Consider the following 22,936-nt stretch of genomic DNA (forward strand, 5'->3'; position numbering starts at 1 on the left):
ATCCAATAACACCTAGTATTTCCATGCGAAATAAATGTAATTCTGTATACAGACAGCAATGTTGTTGATTGTAGAATAGTTTGTAGTTTCCCTCTCCACAATACCTTAACACATGGATCAATAAGTCCCGAGACTAACAATTTTTCAATACCATGTTTATAAAAAAAATTATCTTTCGCTTCAAAATAAGCTTCAGTTTCAGCGATGACCTCCTCATTTGAGCCAAATCTTTTTCCCTAGAGCATTTTTTTAAGATCAGCAAAGAGCCAGTAGTCACTGGGGGCTAAATCTGGCGAGTATGGGGGGTGGGGTAGCAGATCAAAGCCCAATTCGTTCAATTTCGCCATTGTTTTCATCGACTTGTGGCAGGGTGACTCGTTGCTGTTTTTGTTCCATCGAAAGCAATCGCGGCACCCACTTGGAAAAAACCTTTTTCATGCTCAATTTTTCATGAAGGATAGTAAATACACTTCCATATGATATCTGTGTCATCTCAGCAATCTCACGGAGCTTCACTTTACGATCTTTCATTATAATTTTTGTCACTTCGCTCACATTTTCCGGTCTAACGGCTTCCACAGGTCTACCCGAGCGTTCCGCGTCATTTGTGTCGGTTCGACCACGTTTAAACTCGGCGAACCACCGACAAATCGTTGCTTTTGATGGACAAGAGTCAGGATAACATTTTTCAATCCATTGTTTCGCTTGCACGGTGTTTTTACCCATTACAAAACAATGTATTATCAAAACACGAAACTCGGTTTTTTCCATTTTTTAAACAAACTACAAAACGACTTTACTCCAACCTCGATAACTCAGCTGTTTCTGGTCGGATCGACTTAATATTTTGACCCGTTTCAAGCAAAGGTTAGTACTCTAGAAAGACGTGGTTACTGGTTTACTACGAGCGCCATCTCTGCTTTAGTCTCGGGACTTATTGATCCATGTGTTATTTCTTTCGTACTCTACCTTCATCACTCTCAGCACGGAACTACGATTAATAAAGTACTAAAAATTTTTCTTAGAGGACAAAAAACTGCTTATATGATCCTCTGAACATTACAATGATTATGACAGAACAGACACTGCTCACTGATCTGTGGAAGAAATGAAACATACTAATCAAATCTTCCATGATTGGTGGTATGTATGTTTGCATAAATTGCAATGTGTATTAACTCAATATTTCTGTTTCCTTTGTCCTTTGTCTCAGAAAATGTCCTCTTTGTCACCTCTTTGGCACCTCTGGGAACTGCAAACAGCGTGAACAACCTCGTCCAAAGTCTGCACACCTAGTAGTTTGACCGCATGTCGAATGTATCTCTCTTCTAGATTGCGTTGTAGAATGCTTAGTACTTTCTCTGACAACCGTTACTTTTACTTAGTTCCCCTCTAATGATATACTTACTGATCCATCATCATTAATATCCCACTATGGGTTAAAAAAGGAGCAAAAAGAATCGCGTAACTTCGGAAATTCGCGTAAAAAAACCGCGTAGCTTCGGAAACTCGTGTAAAAAAAATCAGAAAACTAATTAAACAAAATTTTGTTGATACCAAATGTCTTAGAAATGCATGAAACGTTTAGATCTGGTGTAATCTGAACTTTTTTTTAGCGAAAATTTTCTAGATGTCAAAGAGTTGACTCAAAAAAAATTTCGGGATAACACCAGATTTCGAAGCATGCATTTCAAAGACAAAGCAAGAAAACCGCGTAACGTGGAAAACCGCATAAAAAACCGCGTAAAAAAAGATCCCAGTGCATAGGAAAGCAGGGCCAAGACCGAAGTGGATGCAATATGAAATTATCCGAAGTTTCATCAACGAAGACATTAAAGCAGTTGGTAGGATGAGACAATACCGATACTATACAGACGACGACAAACTCTGGTTACCCGGTGAAGCACATTCCCTGCCCAAGCGACAAATTCTCTGGCAAACTTGATACTCGTATCTTTCGTTGCACATTGGTTACCGTAAATCTGTTGCTTGGGTTACATGCTGGAGAATTTCCAATGGAATTGCTCTGTTTGTTAGCAATGCAATTCTGGCTTTCGAGTTTTATACTTATAACTGATTTGGAAGTTATGAAAGTTCTACGAACCACAAACGAACGATATCGAGTTTATCCGATTGAGTTTCAGTTCGTATAAACCGTTGACACTAGCTTTTTTTTTCGCTAACGCTCAAATAATTCGACAGATAATGTCGTGATATTCTAAGTTTACTGGACTACAATCCTACTAACACTAAATATTCCTCCAGATCGTGGCTGAATCGTACAACTGAATACTGATCGATTGCGAAATCTTCACCACATACTCGATACCACCAACTCCAGACAATTTTTGTTATGTGAATGCAAAAAATCATACAGTTTAATAATGACACGCAACTGTTTTGAAACCAAATGATCCATTCGAGCAGGCAGCGCACTTGAATAAATCGCACCGTTCAGAGAAAGCATTTCACAGGCCCTGAAATGCACCAAACGTGTGAAAAAGCCATGTGAGAAGCATGCAATGGAACGATTAATCGAGCATACCGGAATGAATTCGAACGTAAGTTAACACGATTTTTTCCAATTGGGTGGTCCCAAAACTACACATTTGCATATATTTTGCGATAGTATTATTACTATGTACAATTTCTAATCTCTAATTTAACCCTTTAGATTGTTCGCGGGGATCTCGTGATATTATTATTTAAGCCTCAAAATATGTGGAACCGCCTTCAATTTAGATAAGTTCGAATTCGGACACTATCGAATCCTAAAAAGCCCAAATATAGTAGAATGGAAAGAAAACCTCTCATGGACTATTACTTATAAAAACAGAGTTAAACGATCAGTGTCTCCAACGAAGATGGAGCGTAAGCTTCGGTTCGGTAACTGTTACCACTTACATATAACAGATCATCAGCAATCGTTTGAGTGCATCTACGGCACCAGCCACGTGCTGCATGGCAAGTGCGATTACAGAATGGCTTTTGCTCTCCATAAATCACCTGCCCGTGAGCGATAATGACACTCGATCTCTATCGCATTACCGGCACGATGTGGCCACACACAATGATTTCCACCGGAGATTTCCTTCGCACCCAGGCCAGGGCACGGTGAACGGCCGGCGGTTGGTCGGTCGGTCGCACGATTGCACCTTTAATAAAATTATCCCAAATTGAGTGGAAAAGTGCACAAGTTTGGTGGACTTTCTTGCAGATCGCGCACAGCCCAATCAACCGAACCACCGCATGCGCAAGATCGTGCGAGGCTTGGCAGGTAGACAACAATTGCCGCAACACCATCAATTGGTTCGATTGCCTTTTTATTTTTCGATCGGTCGATTCGAGTCGATCCGAAGGGGTGTCGAGTTTCGTTTTGTTTTAGTTTTTTTTTTCACATTGTACGTTTTTGCCTAATCGTACCGAGCGGAGCTACTCTCCCTGTCTCTCTCTCTCTCACTCTCGCTCTTGTGCTGCTATCCGATTAGGCAAAGCCCAATTAACGCGTGTAGACGGACAACCTCGCCTCTCGCACAATACTGCGGCCAAACGAGCAATCACTTGTCGGTTTATTAGTTTTTAAGTGGAGCTGCTCATAAGTAATTGGTAAGTCGTGCATACATTATTGATCATTCAATTGGCTTTTTCCCATGTTTGAGCTTTCAATATGATAATCTTCTCGAGTTTAAATCGATTAAGTGTTATTCATTATAATGATGATAGGAAAATATTTTCAGTCGATAAATATTTAGAGTTGCAACAGCTTTTTGTATGAAAATAAACATGTGAGCAGCGAGCACTACACATATGAGGTAATTTCCCAATAATTTTTAATGGATGGAAATATTACACATGTTACACTTTTTCGAGAAAGACAAAGCATTTTTTAGAACTAACCAGATGATCAATATTTCCGGTCACCGAATTACAGTGATTTATCAGCAAAGCTATCTTTGAAAATTTACCTGTAACAAGATGGAATAGCATAGGGTAGCTTTATGATTTATTTCTTTACCGAGGATTTTTTTCCTCTACACTCTTCATCTTTCTTCGAAATCGGTCTATAAGTTCCCGGTCTGATGGACACATTGTTTCACTAATTAAAAGTCCCTCTAGTTGCACTTTGTCTGCTTAAAAGAAGCCATTTTCATTGAGATGAATAATATGAGGTGAGTTCAAGTGAAATTTCTCACTGAGCACAGATCCGATGATGTTTTGTTGGTATTTACGATGATCGAAATTGTGAACTATTAAACATATTCTTTTTAATCAAAATCAGCATCAAGCTTTCGTAACTCTATATCAATATACCATAAGCCTCCATAAAGCTACATTCCAGTTATTGTGCTTTTGTATTTTTTACCAATAATAACATTCGTGACTATTAAGGATACATTTTAGTATGATTATTACAACCAGAGCACATAATTCACAACATTACCCCCCCAAATTGCAAAGAGCCAAAAAAGTAACTTTTAGTATTTCGATCGTAACTTATCGTTTCTATTATCGAAAAAACCCTTCTTAATCCACCTAGTGGTGTGATAATGCCTTTCTCTTCTTTCATAACAGTCTTATGAAAATATATTTCTTTTATTGATTTTTATTACTATTTTTATTACTTTTATTATATTTTATTACTATTACTATATTACTATATTTTATTACTTTTATTAAATATGCTCGGATACTAATTTTGACACCAATTGATTCAGATTGATTCGAGTAGTTCACAAAAGCATGCTTCAGTGTTTATGTCACACAGTCAGCATCATTTTTAAAAACTAGTGCTTGACATTTGCGTTGCCTATTTGTATGAGAACAGTGATGCTAATCTAAAAAAAGCCTTCTCAGTCCACTTAGTGGAATTTTCATATATCTTGAAAAATCACCATAGGGAGGAGTACATGAAATTTTCGAAATCAAACAAAAAATTTTGATGCCAAAAGGCTTAGAATTGCATGAAACGTCGAGATTTAGTGTCAACTCGAAAAAAAATTTTTTTGAAAAAATCGACTTTTTGGGACTTAGAAAAAATATCAAAACTTTTCTAAGTCCCAGATAGTTGATTTTTTCAAAAAAAATTTTTTTCGAGATGATACTAAATTTCGATGTTTCATGCAGTTCTAAGAGTTTCGGCATCAAAAAAAATTTTCGGTTTGGGAAATTTCATGTACTCCCCCCTATGGTGCTGTTTCAAGATCGAAAATTGTCAAACCTTTACCACCGGGCAGCACCCTTTACGCATGTCCGATTTAGCTCAAATTTTGTATGAAGGCTTTTTTCGAGGTGCTTAAACTTTTGAGAACTAGACCTTAACGAAAATAGAGGTGATCCCAAAATTTTGGCACCCTTATATAGATATAAGAGCGGTAAAAATCAACGTGTTTTGTCGGTTACGTCACTTATACCATCATATATCTGGAACCAAAAGTCACAACCATTTGATCTTCCCAAGTTTGTTAAAATCGGTTCAGCCATCTCTGAGAAAATTGAGCGCGTTCAAATATCTTCGAAAAGTGCACACACACACATACACACATACGCACACACACATACACACACAGACATTTTCCGATCTCAACGAACTGAGTCGAATAGTATATAACACTATGGGTTTCCGAGGCTCCGTTCGAAAGTCGGTTTTTCCAGCAATTCTAATACCTTCCTATAGAGAAAGGTAATAATCTAATAGTAGCTTTTCAAGGAACCTGTTGGTTGCAATCGGTTTAATCACTTGTGAGGAAATTGAGTGGTAAGTAAAAATAATGTTTTTAGTCAAATTTTAACGTTTTAAATTGTCCTTCTGTTCTGGGACAGTCGGATTAAAAAAAAGGCAGGTGGGTAATGTCAGAGACATAGCTGAATGTCGAGAATACGAGAAAGATTGGCACGATTCTTTCTCACTTTCGAATATCAGTTAGTTGATCAATTGTGTGAACTGTGCATGCTTTCCCCATTTTCACCACTAAAATTTGAAACGATGCCCGTACAATAAGGTACATATTAGTTACTGATTCCAATACTATATATTCTAAACTTGAAACAATTCCTTTTTAATTTGCTAATACAGGTTAGGTACAACAAATTTATAGTTCTTTTTTTTTTTTGAAAACTATGAATTCTTCACGAAATTATAGTAAGAGGCAGAGAGACAATTGCAATAACCTGTTCTGAAAAGCGCCCCATAGTAAAATAAGTCGTATTCACGACAAAATAGTAGAACCTTGTTCGGAGCCATAGTCTTCTCAGGCAACCAGTAAGCATTATTATTGGCTGTAAAATAGCTTTTAATGAACAGAGAGATTTTTTTTAGCTCTATTTCAGCAATCAGAAACTTGCTATTTTATCCTGTCCTAATGTAGCATTAGTCCGTGCTTATTAATAATCTGGGTTATGGCTCAATTCTGAAATTTTTGACCACTATTTCCGGTACTTTCGAAATCGATACTAATGATCACTTATAAGAAAAACAATTTAAACTTTCACATTAGACATCCTGTATCTGGATAAATCTGAATAAAAATCAGAAAAATGCTAGGAGATTTCATAGCCTTCTATTTGAAACTAAATTACTAAAAATCGGTTGAGCCATCTCTGAGAATAAAATTCAGATTTTTATAATTGACTATAACGCCATTGATTTGAATCTGGTTTGATAATATTTAAAAAAACTGAAAAACATTTGATTTTTTGACAAATCACGTTTCTTATAACCTTTTAGAGTGTCAAAAGTAGTATAGCCAATAATTACGGCAACTTTGGCCGTGTTCCAAGCGTGTTCGGCAATAATCTTTGTGTTACTTGCATCTTATATGAAAACAAATGCAAATCATCCTTCAAATTCGCCTCAAAGTGGTTTCATTGGGCAACCCATTTTTCGGACTGTTTCAACAAGTTACAATAAGTTCATGTCTTGATCGTTGATGAACGACTTGTTTACGGTCTCCCACTGTTCCGTGATTAGACACTAAATGATGAACAGTATTTTCGGAAGACGCCTGTTTGCCACAATATTTCCGACGATACGCACGTTGAGTTCTCGGGTAGATGTGAATAGCAAACAAAGAACAAAATAATAACAAATTTTACCATATCTTGTTTTGATATTTCTATGCTGTCATTCCTATACTTGATATTTTCTTGATATTTCATCAAAGTAGTAAAGAAATAGTACGATATCTGTTTAGCAACAAAATTAGTTATTATATTTTATTAGGTATTATATCTTTTCGGGGTGCTAACATACAATATTCAATAGCTGCAAAATTCATCTTTTATAAGGATTTTGTTGTTTTTAATATTACAATGACAGAATTTGATATTTTGTTGCTATTTTCTCAGGCAGACTTTGAAACTGTGGTTTTTTCTTCGACATATAATGTCGTTTTCCCTTGATTTTTTTAAATTAAAAGGATCTAACAACGTTATGTAGTATTCGCTATTGTTTGAAAACTTTACGTCTGTTTAGCGGTTCAAACTTTACGTCTGCTTAGCGGTTCAAATTGAACTGCCGAGTTTTGCATAAAGCAGTTCAATTTGAACTTCTATGCACTGATGAGTCAAAGACGAAACGTAAACATAACAAAATCGGTTATGTGCCCTAGCACAAAATTTGGCTAACCCCTGAATGAGGTTAATCTTGTTTGTTGTTTTTAATCTAGTTTGTCTCGGTTAATCTAGTTTGTTGTTTTTAAAGAATTAAAGAAAATTATTCTAAAGAATACCACGCATATACATAAGAGAATAAGAGCGGGTCGTCAAAAGGTGAGATAACTTAGTACTCACAAGTTCCTATCTCATGCCTGCCCGTGTGTCTATGATGACATTTGGTCAATAGAACAGCGTCGACTGGGTGCTATCGCCTTCTGCGTTAGAAGCAGAATGAGTGGGTGCAAATTGATTTGTATGTAATAGTTCATTTAAAATGCGAAAATTATTGAAAATTTTTAATTTTTTTATCGTGATCGGCTTCTCAGACACTAGTGGATTGAAACGAATATTTTTATTTTTGCACCCAACGTTTCAACGCTATTGATTGGTGTCTTCTTCAGGGTAATAAACAGATTATGTTTTTTTTTTCATTTGAAAAAGACACCAATTAATAGCGTCGAAACGTTGGGTGTAAAAACAAAAATATTAATTTTAATCTACTAGTGACTGAAAAAACCGATCACCACAAAATAGTTTAAAAGAATCCAGTCGATAGTTTTCTAGGACAAAATCCTTCAAATAGGTCAAGTATTTCGCCTTTACATCCTAATGCTGAAGAGTATTTCAACCCTTGAAGTGTATTTAAATTGTCAACTTGTTGTCATGAAAACCGTTTGCAGCAATCCTTGTAATTCATAAATTAGCATTTTGCGTATCATCTTTATATAATTTGATGCATAAAGCAAAACTAAGACGTAAGATTAACTTTGTGTGTATAAAAAATAATTCTATTCTCAATATAAGTGTTTTATGCAGGAGTTCCTATAGAAAAAATATTCAGAAGTGTGCAATTTCATACTATGTTCCAAGAGTTTAATTAGCTGGTACAAAAGACCGAAGGTTTGGAAGGTTCCGATAAGGTAAGAAATTAAACATTGAATGCAAACTCGAGTATTGGAAAGATTAGAAAATGTTAATTATTCATACAAAACTGAAGAACATAAATTAAATATTACTAAATCGAAAGTCTTTCTGTAATGTTTGAATCCATTTGATGCGAACATTTAATTTAGGCGGGGCTGACCTCGGACCATGATTTGCCCTGTATACAAAATGGGTAATCGGAATTCGATTAAGTCAACAACTCTTTGCGTCCTGAACTAAAGTTATTTGCATGTATAAACAAAACACATGGAAACATCTTTTTTCTGTAAACCGCTGTCAGACAGTGGGACTTTCGTTAGTTTAAGCACACATTTATATATGAGAATATGAGAGATATGAGAAAGGCATCATGACACCTCTAGGTGGATTAAAAAAGGTTTTACTTGAAAAAATGGCTATGAATCGTCAACACGTTTTTGATCGATTGTGAGAAAATGCGGCTTTCGCTTTGAAAAGAACTTTCTTATGGTCCCTATTGACGAAATGTAAGTTGCAACCTACGAAGTAATAACAGATGTATAAAAATTGTTCAAGCTTTCACTTTAATGTTCGGTTCCAACGCATCGATTGAAATTGATAAAGTATTTCAAAAATGGTAAACGACGAGTTACCATTACTTTCTGCCATACCAAAGACTCGAACGTTTAGCATTGATGAGATGCCTAATTTTGACTCCTTTGGTAGAAGGTAGAAGTTTAGTTACGAGTCTCAGTTTTCAGCATATTATTTTCACATTCATGCACTTTCTTGAGCACTAAGCCTCTATAGTTTTCACATTTTATCACCTATTATAATCTTTAGTTAGATATGTTAAACAACCGAAAAAAAGTTACGTGTATTAAAATTTCATGACATGAACAGTTTGAGAACCGCTGCGCTAAAATAAAAACAAAACAGGAAATAAGTCTCCCCATTACCCTTTATAGATCTTGGTAACGTAAAATTTGAGTTAGTCTTAAATTGATGACGTGATAATTTACTCGTTTCTCAAGTTTGTGTATTTAACGTTTTGAAGTCATGAACATTAATGCTTGTTTCAGTCGGTACAAGTTGCACATTGAGTATGATGTATTATAACCAAGTATCATGCAATGCGATATTGCATCTGTTTTTGATTAATCACGGGCGAACTACCAAGCTATGCCACATTAATCACTTTGAAATTATTTTCACGATGAAAAATTTACATTTCACTCAATAATAAAAATTCAAGTTAAGAAACAATGCACAAATTTACTTTACAGGGAATTGTTTAAAATTGATTGCCTTCAAATTGATTTCAAATTGCCAAAGTTGCAGAAAAAATAGCGCGAAAAAAATACCTCACTTACATCATCTGCGTTTTCTGACCTGTTTTCATATCTAGTATGTAGATCATAGGAAACAAAAAACCTTCGCAAATAATCACTTCATTGATCGAACAGATTATTCAATTATTACATATGAATTTATGCTTCATCTATAGTATGATTATTCAGCATATCTACGGACCTGAGCGCTTGGCGAAAAAGTAAAGATCACCGGAAGTACCTTCCGAGGTAGCGCAAGGAATTCGATACCCAACTGACGCATCAGATCGTTAATTAGACGAGGGACGAATAGATCGTGCCGATTCGTACGGCTCCTATAATCATCCGCAATTCAGGTTTTATTTAGAATCAAATTGCCCCTTTTCGGACGAACATTGGCAGTCTTCATATGGTCACCCAAATTATCTACATGGTTCCGCAAAAGCCGAACGCATCGGAGATCCCCTCGGCTCATCAACTATGTGCTATCTTGACCAAACAAGCCGATACTCGGACACGGACACCTGAAACCAGCCTCGATAATGATGTTTAGGTTGTTGTGTCCATAATGATTTTACCAACAACCGCACAGTAATTACCTCCTCTACGGTAATGCCGACGTGGTTCACGGGTCGGTAATTGGATGAAAGGAATTCGGAGCTACAGAGTATGATTAATACAGAAAAATTTACTTGGAAATTATTCCACTCATCCCCCTACGCCCTCACCCGCCCCGCAGGTGGCCGGTAATTTCAACATTCGCGATGCGACGGCGAACACCGCAAAACTCACTTCCTCGATCCGGCACCGACGCGATGGCGTTCGATATTCCGAAATCAAACAAAACCAAAGCTTCCGCACAAGGAAGGTGGGGTGCGGTGCGATGCGATGCTCGCTACTATCATCGGTTGCCTCTTCAATCCGGTAAATATCCGTCGCGCCATCGCCGGTCACAGGTTGTGATGGTGATATTTAACGATCGATGGCAACGGTCGGGTCGACCGTTAGGAAAGGTCACCCTGTTTTTTTTGCTCTGGTTGTTGCTCTCACGCCTATTTGTGGGAGCGGCTGATATTCTGCAATGCGACCACACGAGTTCAACGGCATTTGCAACGATGATACGCCGGCTTACGGTCGTTTGTCTGTTCTCGTACCTAGGGAGGAAGTGCAAATTGACCCCATGCCCGCGACCAGATTAAACGGTTGTCGAACCGTTGAATCAAGAGAATAATAGCAACTGGAAGAAGGAGTAAGCCTGTGTCGGGAACTTTACTGTTTTTAATACTGTTGTATCGAGGAATTGTTTACATGCCCAATGCTTTTGATGTACAACAAAAGAGAAAAGCGCTGCTATCAAGGCAGTTCAACTAAGTTTTCGTTTGGCTAGTTGGATATGCTAGTCGTATTTGCTTCAGCTGATCCAGACGGGATGCGATCAAATCACTTCTGATCTGACGAAAGGGTATTGATAACAGGGTTTGTTGATTGATTGATGGCTCTCTCATAATCGTTGTTATAGTAGATAGATGATTTCTATAGTATTGTAAGTTTGAAAGAATTTACTAAAGAGTGTATCGAAAATTAGCTATCCATATACATTTGTGTTGTACGCATGTATTTGTGATGGCTTTTTATGCTCAGATCACAGCATGCTGTGCGTTTGACTGGCAGCTTTCGTCGGTTTACTTGTTTGTGCGGTTGAAATTCTGCGTTTTCAAAATGTCGCGTATTGAAAAGGAAGTGAAAATTAAGGTTCTGGACACATGGCCAAGTGAGAAGGGTATTACTATGCGAAAATTGTCGAAGCGGTTTGGAATTCATCATGCCAGTGTTAAAACCATCATTAATAAGTGTGGGGAACACTATTCTTTGAATGATCTACCAGGAAGAGGCAGAAAACCCGGTTCTTCCAACCCGAAACTGGACCAGAAAGATGTATCTCTAACCATGAAGTAAATTGTATTCGCGTCTTTGGCAGGGTCCGGATGCATGCGTTTTGATGGACAATGAAACTTATGTAAAGGAGGACTCAAAAACCCTTCCAGGTCCACAATACTTTACTGTCGTCGTTGGGGAGGATGTGAGCGATGTGGACATTCGATTCAAGTGGAGAAATTCGGTCGAAAGGTACTGGTATGGCAAGCAATATGTCCCTGTGGTTTGAAGTCAACCATTTTTTACACTACCGGAACTATAAATGCAGAAATCTATCGATCTGAGTGTCTCCAGAAGAGATTGCTGCCTTTATATAAGAAGTATAGTACACCTTCACTGTTTTGGCCGGATTTAGCGTCGGCTCACTATGCTAAAACCACTCTCAATTGGCTTGCGGAAAAGATTATACATTTCGTTGAGAAAAATATCAATTCACCAAATTCCCTCAGCTTCGATCCATCGAACGTTACTGAGCAATCGTGAAGAGGGTCTTCAAGAAGACTGGTAAGGCAGCTGGGAATATGCAGGAGTTCAAACAAATTTGGGCTTAAGCGTTAAAAAACTGCGAAGCAACACTTGTCCGGAACTTGATGAAGAGCGTTCGATCAAAAGTTCGAAAATTCGTGAAGGAATAACTTAAATTTCATCCGGTTTTCATTATGCTCAAGTGTAACCTCGTACAATAAAGGATCAATTTTTAGTTTGAATAAAATATCATTTTTATTATAATTTGAAAGAAAAATTTGAGGATAGCTTATTTTCGATATACTCCTTAAGCGAAGGTTTAAAATTTTTAACACTCATCATTTTCTATATAAGGGGTCATCTCTGATTTTGTAAAGCTGTAGCACTCATTCAATACCTCAAACAAGTCCTTACTCAAAATTCGAGCTAAATTGGATGTTAATAAATGGTACCGCCTGTCGGTTAAAGTTAGAAAATTTTCGATCTTGAAAAATCATCATAAAGGGAGAGGGGGGGAGATATGAAATTTCGGAAATCAAAAAATTATTTTGATGTCAAAAGGCTTAGAATTGCATGAAACGTCGCGAGATATGGATCAGGATCATTTCGCCGAAAGCCATTTCGTCGAAAGTCGTTTCGCCGAAAGGATTGTTTCGCCGAATGTCATTTTGCGAAAAGGGTCATTTCGCCGAATCTCATTTCGACGAATGCTTCAATAATCTTCATATCGTGATTAGAATTGATTTGAAATAAAGACATGAAAATTGATAATTTTTACTTCCATTTTGTTGAACTGTAGTGAAGTAATCGTTCTTCTGAAATAATCCAGAAAGATTTGAATGATTTTTTTAAATTTTTCTTTTTATTTTATTTTTATTTCATAATCATTCACAGAATTCTCAAGAAAACTTGTTGACTTTATTAGAGTATTCAGTGCGATACTGAGTGCAATGGAAAAAACATCGAATGTGACTTTTGATCGGGTGCTATTCGGCGGCCAACTCAGCAGGCGACGCCATCTTGGCTGCGGTTATGTGGCTAAAACTCTAAAGAAAGTGTCGATTTTATTGGAATTTTTTTTCGAGATGACACTAGATCTCGACGTTTCAAACATACTAAACCATCAAGGCCGATTTTCTGTGCCATTTTCATATAGAACAGCTATTCAATCGCTGTGAAAACTGACTTTACAATCGAGGCCCGAAAAGACGAGTGTCATATACCGTTCGTCGAGAACACAAAATGTTTTCTTTGTCTGTGTTTTTTTTGACAAATAATGTCACTCGATTTTCTCAGAGATGGCTGAACCGATTTCCACAAACTAAGATTCAAACGAGACCCTGTCAGTTTGGAGCGAAATCAATCATCAGTTCAGCAACGCTATCGCACGGTAGCACATTCAACATATCATGTCAATTGTATGGAAGCGCAGTGCTGCTATTTTGGCGCGCACTAATTTGACATTTCTCTTCCCTACTTCTATGAACGAGATTCGATGCGGACTCGCCTGAGGGTGCCATGTTCGCAAAAAAGGATGTTGTCAACGATGTGTAATATGTGCAAATTTATGAGAATACGCCAACTCAATTAATTTAATAATTAATTTCTCAACCGATCTTCACAAACTATGATGCAAATAAATTGTCTTTAGATTCTTTAAAATGTCTCCGAAAAGTTTGCGTTTGTGTGAAAAATAATCAATTTCATGAGTATTTGTTCACGTGTGATGACGAAACAAGGTGCAAATTTTTATAAAACTCTCTGTTAAATTCATCTAGTTAGTTGAGTCTTGTTAGTTGGTGGATATATAAACCTACTTTGAGACTACTAGTTCCCGGTGTCTGGCTCCGTAAGCATCGATAATAGTGAAGAAAAACTCTAAAAACGGAACTCACTTCGATTTTTCAACAACGGTTAAAACCGATTTTCACAAATCTTGATTCAAATTGAAGCTTCCATTGTCTCAAAACATACTGTGCAATTTTATCCAGATCCAAAAATTCAGAAATTCCGTATGGAATCACGAGACCTTTCATTTCAATCATAGTCAAAATAGAGTATGAAAATACGGTCAAAATTTTTAAATTGCACCTCATATTTATTAATCCTTACCAAGGGATAAGATTACACTTTTATTGAGCTTGAATGTTACAGGAAAACATTTTACTGCTTTAACCCTTTTGCATCACACGGAATATTTACTACACCAGAAATTTTTTGAAATTTTATACAACAAATATTTTAGTTATTGAAGAGAAAGAAAAATTCTCGGTAATGAGGTTCACTACCGCTGATTTTATGGAAGAATTAAAACCCCACCTTTTGTCAAATAATTAGATCAGCTAACCCAGTTTGTCAAAAGGAAACTACAAACCTACTTACTATAAGTTACAAATCAACAAAGTTGCAAAAACAAGCAAATTTTTGTACTAAACTCCTAAAGCAAGGTACTGCAGAGTTTCCTGAGTGTGATTGTACAACCGGACCAGGCTGTCAAAACGTAAGCGCACCCAACAGCAGTGTTCCAGTCGTTCGTCTGGTTATCGATTTCGCGAGCAGATGTTCATTTTTAATGGCGTGAGTTGTAGCAGCAACAACAAAAAAAACTGGATCATTCGATTTATTATCGCGTTTTGTTCGATTTTGCTACGAAACCAACTGGGCACGGAATTTCCACTTGCGTTGCGTAACATGCTTTCAAGCTATTCGATGCAGTTCGGATCCAATCTCACTCATTGCGTACCACCTTCAAGCAACTCATCGCTTAAATCGGGTGCAGTTTGTACGTCAAAGTGATTGATGAGTTTGCTGATAGATGCGAACCAACGGTGGTATGTGCGGAACCATTTCGTCTGACGACCTTTAAACGGGGCACTTAAAAAACGAGCATAGGAAAATAGGACCCTAATTCGCTCTGAAAGGGCAAGGTTCATGGGAATGGTAATTGATTTGTAAGGCTCCATATGTGCTCTCCCATACTAAAATAGACATTGTTCCATTGCTCATTGCTTTCTTTTTTGTTTTTGAATAACAGTCACTTCGTCAAAAGAAGAAAAAAAAAACAATCAAAACAAAATTAATTAACACAATAACTGCCACTTATCCTTTTCCAGAAAACCAATGGATCGACAATCAACAAGCGATTTGAGAAAATGCCAACAGCTATTAGTAAAATAGATGAAACCCAAATAAGTGCAAAAAGGTCAAAAACCCCTTTACCTTAATGGAGATTCGATGGGAGCAAACCACCAAAGGCGATCGATCACATCTTACGAAGTAACGAGCTTTGGAAAACATCGGTTCGAGTAAAATGACATAAACACACTAGCTGATGCACTGCCAAAAGTGATGATGGTACGAAAGAGTCAGTGAACAGGGGAAATTTCCGTCATCTCTCTTTCTCTCAAACTAGTGCGAACGCTACGGAGGAAATGAACTCAATTATGTCGATGAATGTTGTTTTGTAAAGGGTTTGGTGAGCTATGGGCTCGCCTGGTATGTTGTATCATAGTAATTGCAGGTGCCCTCGATCATGATCTGTTACTGAGCCGGTTCGCTCTTGTTTCTTTTTTTATCTGTTTATGGCGGCTGTAAAAGTTACTTGCAGCTTGCTAGGTTTCAAACAACCGGCGGCAGCCTTAGGGCCCATTCAAAGCAATCGATTCGATAATAGGCACTGGGTGTAGCAGAAAAGTTATGTACTTTCTACATATACCACGTCGGTGGAAGAGTGTTCTGTTCATCCTGAGGCTCCTATGATAATAGTTACTTTTATTACCTGAAATTGAAAGAGAAAAAGAAAATAGATTAATCGAATGGACAACACTTCGGTTAGTATTATGAAGTCTAGGGAATAAAGATTTTATGGTGTTTCCTTTATTATAAAATTAAAAAAGGTTTAAAGTTTACTCAAATTTCATTAAAAAAATTCCCGGAGTTTCAAGCACAATTCGATTCCGCTTGACGAATTGACAAAAGTCCGTATGTATTCAACAAAACTCCAACGACACCTAAATCTCAAAGACCGCTTGACCGATTCTAATTAAATTAGTCACAAATGAAAAGTCTTCTCTTCAGTCGGAGCGCTACTGATTGGTTTGAGGTCAGAGGTTTTCTCGATGAGTTGTACACATTTTTATGTCAGAATTTTCAGACAATATCTGTCACAATTCACTTTGTGAACAAAATATGTTTGTTTACTACGAAAGATACTGATAAAAATCTTCTCCTCCCGTAATTGTATTTAATATATACATTATAAACTTGAAATATAGAGGATGCATATAATTAGAAAATTTATTCTGCAGAAATAGTTTGATTGTAGTAACATGAACATTTTGAATGTTTCAATGGAAAACTAAAAACTTTTTATGTCATGAAGGGGGCACTCTATGAAACGGTAGAAAACATGATTCTTTTTCATTACTTTACGGTGCAGAAACCAAAGAAGGCAGCTAAATTCCTTTTGGAGCATCTGTAGATCTACGATATGATCAGGAAACTGTCTTAAGCGCGTGAACCTCAGATACTATGTCAATATTTTCTTGTGGTTTATATTATAAATTATTGAAGATAATGATCATTCATCAGTAACTGTCAGATGGAAGGAGCACTTTGAGAGACTATTAAACGTACAATCGACAAAAGAGAGCACGAATGGAATTGTTGAGGACTAGCAGTGGACCCACCCACGCTAGACGAAATACGAAATAGCGATTAGACAGCTTAAAAACGGAAAGGCCACTGGATAAGACGGCTTGTACTATGCACTCCATCAAGTGATTGCCTTCGAACTAACTGGATGGGCTCATATGACGTTAGATGGATTGAAGCAGGGCGACGCGCTCTCAAATTTGTTGTTCAATATAGCGCTCGAAGGTGCGATACGAAGATCCGGCGTTCAGAGAATCATTGGTGTTGATCGTAGAGCTGTGTTTGCCCTCCAAGAAAGAAACTGCGAGAAAATATTCTAAGTACGGCTTTGAAAATTTCAAAATTATTTCTCAGACAACATATCTGTCGATTAAAACAATACATGATCATAATTGGCATGTATTGTTTTAATACATACATAATTGGCCGATTTCCACAAACTTAGATTCATTCACCCATACGGAATTCCTGAATTTCATCCGGATCCGACTTCCGGTTCCGGAGTTATAGGTGTGTTCAATATTGTACACCGAAACAAAAAAACGTAAAAAATTTCCTACACTGGTCTCAAAACTACACAAATCGATAGTCATTATCAGTAGACAACTAAACAAACCGATTCCGGCCATATATACCAAAATAGATCTCACTTAAAAATTTTTGAATAGAATATCACAATATTATACAAGAGAAAGGCATCATTACACCACGAGGTGGATTAAAACACTTCAAATAAGCTTTGATGATTTTTTGGTACCTTCTATGACGGTTTGAATTTTAGAAAGACGGGTGGGTAATGTCAGAGAAATAACCGGATGACGTGAATACGAATACAATGAATGGTTCAGTTTCTTTGATATTGAAGGATCTGAATTTAGGATCTCTATTTCTGGAACTAAATTTTGAGCCGAGTGCTAGAACTGAATTTTGAATCTGAATTCTAAATTTTGATGCTAGAGTCTGTAACTGAACTCTGAAGCTGAGTTCTACAACTTAATTCTGGATTGCTGAACCGATTACTGAATCTGTGTTGTGGAACTAAATTCGAGACCAGGATTCTGGCTCGGCACTGAATTCTTAACCTGAATCCTAGTAATGTACTCTGGACCTAGAATCTACAGCAGAGTGTTAGCTACAGAATTCCGGTTCAGGATTCAGTTTAAAAAATTCGGATCCCGAACTCAGTTCCGAAATTCAAACTAATTCAGTTAAAAAATCTGCAGATTCTATTTCCTGATTTAAGTAAATCTAAAAGTTTTTTAGATAACATTTAGAGCCCTTTGAAGGACCGATTTTGTAGTTCTCCATCTTTGTTCACCTTTCATTGTGTTTTTCTAAAATGCAAACGACCAGCAACTGGATGACGCAATCGCTCTTGTTTGAAGTGAACCTCACGCAGCGAACGATGCACAAAAACAGTCACGCAGCAGAACTGAATTCTTGATTCTGTATCTGGAACTGAATTCTGAAATTTTATTCAGAAACTGAATTCTCGATACTCGAACTGAAACTGAGCTGTGGATCTCAACCAACCGAAATTATACACTTGCTTCTCTTCCTGTTCAGTCAATGAAATGTTGCTTACTACATCAAAACCGTCGGCTCGGGTACGAGAAAGGCAAACACGATTTAAGTTTTCTTCATTGATACTCGTACATTTCAGAAAACATTAGTTTTGAATATTTTGTGATTATGTCAAACAACTGAAAATGTTATCATAAATTGATGATCATATTTCAGATGGCATGTAGCAAAAATGATGTTGATACGTTAGATACAACATGAGATATTCACGATCAAAAACTTATCACTCTCTCAGAGGGTAAATTTTGAAAAGGCGCCCCATAGTTAAGTAAGTCGTATTCACGACTAAACTTTTCACCCTGTAATTTAAATTCTTTTAGCTTCTCTATTCCCCATACTTTCGGAAACGGAATCCGGAAATCGGAAAAACAGTGCAGCCATCATAGAGAAATCGTAGTGCGTTCCACATAAAATTTTTGGGTACCTTCCGAGATCGAAAACCGAATACTGATAAAATTAAAATAAGTTTATTTGATCGTCGACATTCAAAATCTGTAAACCCGATAAACCCGATAAATTTATTTGAAATTTTTACACTCTACCTCCTGACCCGGAAGTCGGATCTGTTTAAAAAAAACTAAACAAACCGATACAGGCTATCCTGGTTCCCGGTATCCGGTTCCGGAAGCACCGGAAATACTGGTCATATATACCAAAAAGCAGTTTTTATTGGACATTAAGAACTTTTATTTAAATGTTAGATGAACTAAATCGGTTCAGCCATCTACTAGTAAAATGAGTGACATTATTTTGATTTCATTACATATATCACCCTGTAGTTCCGGCACCAGAAGTCGGATGGAAATGAAATTCAGAAACCTTATATGGAAGCATTGGACTGTTCATATGAGTTTAAGTTTGTGGAAATCATTTTTTCACACACAAATTTGCTTATCTCGACGAACTTCTTCGAATGGTATGAGGGTGTAAGAAGTTATGTTCTTCTAACAACTATTGTTGCAAGCAGTATAAATCAATATAAATATTATCACAATCTGTACGGCCAGTAAGCCGAAACTTGTTTCGTTCGAGACGTCAGTTTAGACGTTACACTTCTTGTGTACAAAAAAAGTGTCTTGCAAATAGCATTAACTTTACGTCTGCTCAGCGGATTATGTTGATCCGGGGGTTTGCGTCAGCATAATCTGCTGACGCACTGATGAGTCGAAGACGAAACGTAAACTTAATTTAAAATGGTTATGTGCACCTAGCATAAATTTGGGGGTAAAAGCAAGCTTTTTCCCCTTCAAATTATCACAATCTGTACGGCCAGTAAGCCGAAACTTGTTTCGTTCGAGACGTCAGTTTAGACGTTACACTTCTTGTGTACAAAAAAAGTGTCTTGCAAATAGCATTAACTTTACGTCTGCTCAGCGGATTATGTTGATCCGGGGGTTTGCGTCAGCATAATCTGCTGACGCACTGATGAGTCGAAGACGAAACGTAAACTTAATTTAAAATGGTTATGTGCACCTAGCATAAATTTGGGGGTAAAAGCAAGCTTTTTCCCCTTCAAATTATCACAATCTGTACGGCCAGTAAGCCGAAACTTGTTTCGTTCGAGACGTCAGTTTAGACGTTACACTTCTTGTGTACAAAAAAAGTGTCTTGCAAATAGCATTAACTTTACGTCTGCTCAGCGGATTATGTTGATCCGGGGGTTTGCGTCAGCATAATCTGCTGACGCACTGATGAGTCGAAGACGAAACGTAAACTTAATTTAAAATATAAATATGATTTTTTGTTAATTTAAAAATTTCTAATACATAACACATGGATCAATAAGTCCCGAGATTAACAATGGAAACAACATTTTTTTTTGCAAAATTTTTTTTTATTCATCAACATAATCACCTTTTAGGGTGATACAATGGTTCCAACGTTTTTCCAATTTCTTTATTTTTTTTAATTTTTTTTTCATCGACTCGTTGCTGTTTTTGTTCCATCGAAAGCAGTCGCGGCACCCACTTGGAAAAAACCTTTTTCATGCTCAATTTTTCATGAAGTAAATACACTTCCATATGATATCTGTGTCATCTCAGCAATCTCACGGAGCTTCACTTTACGATCTTTCATTATAATTTTTGTAACTTCACTCACATTTTCAGGTGTAACGGCTTCCACAGGTCTACCCGAGCGTTCCGCGTCATTTGTGTCGGTACGACCACGTTTAAACTCGGCGAACCACCGACAAATCGTTGCTTTTGATGGACAAGAGTCCAGATAACATTTTTCAATCCATTGTTTCGCTTGCACGGTGTTTTTACTCATTAAAAAACAATGTTTTATCAAAACACGAAACTCGGTTTTTCCATTTTTTTAACAAACTACAAAACGACTTTACTCTAACCTCGATAACTCAGCTGTTTCTGGTCGGACGGATTCAAAATTTTGACCCGTTTCAAGCAAAGGTTAGTACTCTAGAAAGACGTGGTTACTGGTTTACTACGAGCGCCATCTCTGCTTTAGTCTCGGGACTTATTGATCCATGTGTTATATCATGTTTGAACGAATATGTTGCCAAAAACGAATTGTGCTAAAATCGAAACGTCACGAAAAAGGGTGCACGCATACAGACATTTGTTCAGTACGTCGAGCTAAATCGATTGGTAAATGTCAGAAAATTTTTCTAAAGTTTGAGCGAATTCTGTACCTATCTTCTACATTTAACAAAATGGTAAAACAGTTAAACAATCTAATTGATTAACTTGAGCAATACAAATACTGAAGAATTTGCTAAATTTATGGAATAGAAGTTTATTTGAACATATGAAGTTTGACTTAAACTCTGGTTCTGTGCACGGAACGACCGAAATCAGCATTTTCGCGAAAAATTTAGTTGATTTGCTGATTTTAGTTAGTTATTTTTTGAGACAACTAAAAAATTCTTACTTTTGCTAATTTAGATTTTTTATTCTCATTCCCTTAATAATAATAAAATATTTGTTGAAATGACTATTTTTTTTAGTCGAATTCACAAGTTAAACGTGCTGTCATTTCTTAGGTAAGGCACATTTCATTTCCATTCAACAAATTTTTTAGTTGAATCAAAGAAATAAAATGTTGTTTTCAACCAATATGAATGGTTGAATTGGCTTCTGCAATCTGCAGCTATATGGCGCCCTGTCACCGAAACGGTAACACCTTAATGACTACTAGCCACTAGATGGCACACTACTGCCGAAAAAAATTCAGACGCGGTTGTCTTTTCCATATTGGCAGGTATAAATACGATGTTGTATTGGAGAAAAAGACATAAATGAAACATAAACATCTTTTTGATTTTTTTTTCTTCTAGATCACTGTTTTTTTCATTCTCACTGAAAACTTTGAGCACTCGGAAAACAAAAACCGAATACAAGTAGTACACCGGACGGCGCAGCTCGGAAGGTTTGAAGATACAAAAAAACTTCATCACAATTAGAGTGAAACATTCGAAATTCACTTCACTGTTCCGCGTAAAAACATTATTACGCACAATCGCTTCAAGTGCGCACAAATTCTGAATAAATACGATTTCCACTAACAGTTTACGACATTTTTACATATCGGTTTAGAAATTTAAATAAAGATATATCGAACACATGCGAAAAACATCTAAACAATTTGCAAGCAGTTTCAACAAGACTGTCCCTTTTAGCTTTTTAATGGATTGTTTTGCTTTGACACTTCTCATGATTTTCTGATTTTAATAACAAAATTTGTTGTCAATGAGAATTTCGTACTGGATTGAAATATTGCTGGTTTGTGTCCAGAATATTCGCCAACTAAACACATTCTCTAAAAATAAGAGTTTTTTTCAGCAAAGTAAATTCTCAATTTTAACTAATTTTATAGTTATTTTGGGAATTTTGTTGTTAAAATCAACTAATTCAAAAACAGTAATACGAATTAGGCGCAGAGCTAATTTCGGTCGTTCCGTGTGTTTAAAGCCTGTGCCTGTAGTCTCGTAAGTTAACTGTCGTATGTTCGAGCCTCACTCAGGAAGGATCGTTAGTGACAGTAGAATCCTACACAGTTCGAAAAATTCTTGTGATTTTACATCTTATCAGATGCACATAAATGGAGTGTCATATTGCACACGAATTCATATTCAAAAACATGTAAAATTGTGTGATTTGAAAATTACATGGCTTAAAACGAAAGGAATATAAAAATCAAAAGATCGACATCAAAACAACGCGACTTGAACCGAAAAACATTAGATCACATAGCACACCAGTTAGTCGACTAAGCCACAGAAGCACATATCTGCTTGGCTGGTAAATCGTGCATATAAATTCATACAGTCTCACTTGCTAGCCGAGTGCAAATTACACTCGGAGACAGTAAATTTCTGCACGAATGGAATAATGTGTTATTTGAGAAGTTCAGTAAATATGAATTGTATCGTTTGAAGAATTATGTCACCT

General features: G+C 36.7%; 1 protein-coding gene across 11 annotated transcripts in view; it reads right to left on the reverse strand.

Moving 5' to 3' along the window:
• Positions 1 to 22,936, reverse strand: part of LOC131425442 (uncharacterized) — a 273,110-nt gene that overhangs the window by 49,874 nt on the left and 200,300 nt on the right. Inside the window, exon 1 of one of the 11 annotated variants that reach the window (XM_058587382.1) lies at positions 15,507 to 16,053. The exons of the other annotated variants lie outside the window; for them this stretch is intronic. The gene's annotated coding sequence lies outside the window, so the exon portion shown is untranslated. Of the gene's footprint in view, positions 1 to 15,506; positions 16,054 to 22,936 lie in introns of those variants that run through there. 11 annotated transcript variants of the gene reach the window in all.

This window comes from Malaya genurostris, chromosome 1 (genome assembly GCF_030247185.1).
Source record: "Malaya genurostris strain Urasoe2022 chromosome 1, Malgen_1.1, whole genome shotgun sequence".
Lineage (NCBI taxonomy): Eukaryota > Metazoa > Arthropoda > Insecta > Diptera > Culicidae > Malaya > Malaya genurostris.